General features: G+C 25.6%; 1 protein-coding gene across 1 annotated transcript in view; it reads left to right on the top strand.

The window, feature by feature from the left end:
• LOC114375430 (nodulin-20) overlaps positions 1 to 181 on the top strand; it is a 6348-nt gene extending 6167 nt beyond the window's left edge. The window contains exon 3 of the mRNA XM_028333207.1: positions 1 to 181. The gene's annotated coding sequence lies outside the window, so the exon portion shown is untranslated.
• Positions 182 to 4501: the final 4320 nt, after the last annotated feature.

The following is a 4501-nucleotide window of genomic DNA, read 5'->3' as shown; positions in this document are numbered from 1 at the left end:
CTCTTGAAACATCCCTAGTGATATGTCAATAATACATATGATTGACTTGCAAGCTTGTTTTATGGTGAAGGATTTATTATACCTTCAATATTCCAATTAGCTACATCTGGTTTGTGTAAGAAATCTCTCGTCATGAATCATGATCGATAATGAATTCCCTACTAAATAGTAATTAATAAAACTTGCTTTACATCTTCTTCTTTTTTTGTTTGATTTCCATTGGCACACATGATCAATTTAGGAAATTAGCTAGCTATAGAGGTTTGTTTCACGGATTCGTATTTAAGAAATTACACTTGATATATTTTGAAAACCCCCTAAAGAGTTATATGTCGGGTTGTCTTAAGTTGGTTCAGTATTTTATATTTTCTTAAGAAATCTAGACTAGACTCATAATATTTTACTTTAAGTTTTTTATGATGTAAAATATACTTTAATTAAAATTTTATACTTTTTTATTTTAATTGTGATCTAACTATACACGATGTTAAAATTACATCAAAATCTAATATATATTTTAAAGAAATAATTACCTCTTTTATGACCCGGGGGAGTATTTTAAAGAAATAATTACCTCTTTTATGACCAAAAAAGTTAATTCAAAATATATATTTTTTATAAGGCAATATATTTTACTGACACTAAAAATCTACAACTGATAGCATAAATAATTTCATTATTTTCTAACTTTACCTTGTCTCCAATTTTTTCTTCAAAGCATTGAAACTAATTCCACGTTTAATTTGAATCGCTTTTTTGCTGCCTTCAAATATTACACCATCATTATCTTCATATACCCTTCCATTGAAATACAACATTGTTATAACCGAATTCATCATGTACCTACAAAAACAATATTTTAATTAATTATTCATAACAAATTCAAAATAGTAAAATGTAAGAAATAAAAAAATGATAATACAAATTATTTTACTCCAAACTAAGAAATAAAAAAATTACTTAAAAAAATTTACTTTAAAGTTGAAATCTAGTTTTAATTAAAAATTACTTAAAAAATTTATAATACAAATTATTTTACTGCAAACTAACAAATAAAAATAATTACTTAAAAAAAATTTACTTCAAAGTTGAAATCTAGTTTTAATTAAAAATTACTTAAAAAATTTATAATACAAATTATTTTACTGCAAACTAACAAATAAAAATAATTACTTAAAAAAAATTTACTTCAAAGTTGAAATCTAGTTTTAATTAAAAATTACTTAAAAAATTTATAATACAAATTATTTTACTGCAAACTAACAAATAAAAAAATTACTTAAAAAAAATTTACTTCTTGAAATCTAGTTTTAATTAAAAATTACTTAAAAAACTTATAATACAAATTATTTTACTACAAACTAACAAATAAAAAAAATTACTTGAAAGCTGAAATGTAGTTTTAATTAAAAATTACTTAAAAAAATTATGATACAAATTATTTTACTGCAAACTAAGAAATAAAAAAAATTACTTGAAAGCTGAAATGTAGTTTTAATTAAAAATTATTTAAAAAAATTATGATACAAATTATTTTACTGCAAACTAAAAAATAAAAAAAAATCTTCAAAAAAATTACTTTAAAGCTGAAATTTACTTTTATTTAAAAATTTACTTCAAACAAATTATCATACAAATTATTTTACTGGAAACTAAGAAATAAAAAAAATTACTTGAAAGCTTAAATTCACTTTTAATTAAAAATTACTTAAAAAAATTATCATACAAATTATTTTAATGGAAACTAACAAATAAAAAAATTACTTACAAAAAATAACTTGAAAGCTGAAATCTAGTTTTAATTAAAAATTACTTTAAAAAATTATAATACAAATACAAATTATTTTATTGGAAACTAGGAAATAAAAAAATTACTTACAAAAAATTTCTTAAAGCTGAAATCTAGTTTTAATTAAAAATAACTACAAGAAAATTATGATACAAATTATTTTACTGCAAACTAATAAATAAAAAAATTACTTTAAAAAAATTACTTTAAAGCAAAATCTACTTCTAATTAAAGATTACTTAAAAAAATTATCATATAAATTATTTTACGGGAAACTACAAAATAAACTATAAATCTAATTTAATTCTAAAATTAACAAAAACTATACATTCAAACTGCTATAAATAATTACTTACATAAAATTATAACACAAATTATTAATTTCAAAAAAGGAACGTATTATATTGACTTCCAAAAAAGGAACGTATTATCAATTACAATTTTTTTAATATATATAAGAACATGTATTTTTAACAAACTATCAACACCAACCTAATCTAATTAAAAATATACTAAAAATTTCATATTTATAAAATTTTTTCAGGACTCAAAAATTTTCTTTAAATAAATATCATGACATATTTCTTTTATTTTATACACACAAACAGGGATATAAAATATAAAACTAATTTAATTAAAAAATTATTAACAACTATAAATTCAAACTAGTCTAAAAAATTACTTCAAAAATATTTTATAATATAATTTATTTGACAAAAATTTACGAACCTCATTCACAAATTTAACCCTCAAGAACCAAATTTCAAACCAATTAAAAATATGATGACAAATTTCTTCTATTTTTTACACACAAACAATCATATAAAATATAAAAACTAATTTAATTAAAAATTTCATAAAAACTATACATTGAAACTGCTACAAAAATTACTTTAAAAAAATAATAATACAAATTATTTTACGGGACATTACGAAATAAAAATATAAAACTAATTTAATTAAAGAATTACTAAAAACTATACCTTCTAAAACTCAAAACTCAAAGCCTGCACTGACAGAAATTTAAGCACTCAAAAAACTCAAAAACTATACCCTAAACACTCAGAAAACTCAAAACTCCTTGTGCATTCAGAAAACTCAAAGCCTTTCTTCGTTTAAGCTACTTCTGTGATTGTGAGCATACAACTGAAACGTATTTATAAGCATAAAATCGCCACTCGTGATGGCTATTTTTTGTGCCCTAAATCGCCAATGGGAGTTGCAACTTCCAGGCAACTCGCCAATGGCAGTTGCAACTCCCCTTTAAAGCTCCTGCAACCTAGCTGTCACCTCCTGCAACCTAGCAACTGGAAAAGGCGTAGCTGCAGCGTCAGACCATCGCCAGCTCTAATGGCGATTTAGGCACGTATCGCCAGTGCCATAAGCGACTTGCTCACTGACACCAAACTCGCCATTGGCAATGGCGGTTTGGGTCCTGCATGGCATGCTGTTCACCTAAAAAAGTGCCCCCTGTCGAAAATAAAAGCAAAAGAACCCCATCTGGAAAAATACTTTTTAAAAGAACCCCAGATGGAAAAATTTGCCATAATGTTTATACACTTTATTATTATAATAACCTCTCTTCCAAATTTCATGCGTTTTCTCGAATCTAAACGACATGAGATGGCATGAGTCTGTCATACATACCCCGAGTGCATGTTAACATGTAAACATAATATTAAGTGAAAGTTGAATGTTTCTTGAGTTTTCACGTTGTTGTTGCCACTGCCTTGTGTTTATTAACTACTAGTAACAAGGAGGAGCAGTGATGACGTGGAGTTGAGAATCGCGAATGGTGAGAGTGAGACCATACACATTTCATATTTGTCCTTTCACAACGTTAATTGGTTTGAAGTAAGACCTTGCGTCCGGTCCGGTCGCAGTATAGATACTATACTACTACTGTAACTAGATGGACAATTACACACTAGCATAGGATTTTAATTTAATTTAACCAAAAGTACACAGGTAGACTCTTCTTCCTATATATATATATATATATATATATATTCAATCTTAGCTAATTTAATTTAATTCAAATAAGACCTAAAATGGATTACAATCTAATTTATTTTTAAACCTTAATAAGGTTTGAACATCACTTATTCATTTCACATAATTATTTAAGTTTATGCTTAATTTGTTTAAGAAAAGAGGAAAAGACATAATAATACACCCAAAAATAGTCTGTATAAATGGAACTAAGGAAAAGAAAAATATATAGTCATGAGAGTATATGGACGCTTTTAATACTCTTTATTTTAAGATAAAAAATAAAAACAAAATAAGTCAGACACCAGCTGAAAAACTAAATAACATATGCAGGGCATACGGTGGGCTCGTTTGCTCTTGGGCTACACGAAAATCACCTTCCCTTGAATCCAGTATAGACAATAGTTTGCGAGTTGTTTCTTCTTGCATTCTCTTTTCGGCTTACGGAATGATCAATCAAAAATATAAAATTATATTCTGGGATACCATTTTTTGGTTTTTGAAATGTCCAATTTAGAAGATAAAAAAACATTCTGAAAAGGGTGCATAAAACAACATGGAGGTCTAGAAAGTAACAACCTAGTTTGTGGGTTGTTGCTTCTTGCATAAAAAAATTGCTTCCTGCACAACTTTTGGACAATTGCTTCCTGCACCTCATAGTGATATGAACAGACAAAAATGTCCTTACACTCAAAACCTCAGCACCTCATCTTCCTTTCC

This window comes from Glycine soja, chromosome 11 (assembly GCF_004193775.1).
Source record: "Glycine soja cultivar W05 chromosome 11, ASM419377v2, whole genome shotgun sequence".
In the NCBI taxonomy this organism is placed as follows: Eukaryota; Viridiplantae; Streptophyta; class Magnoliopsida; order Fabales; family Fabaceae; genus Glycine; species Glycine soja.
The sequence above is the reverse complement of the archived record's forward strand: the minus strand, read 5'-3'. Positions and strand labels throughout refer to the sequence as shown.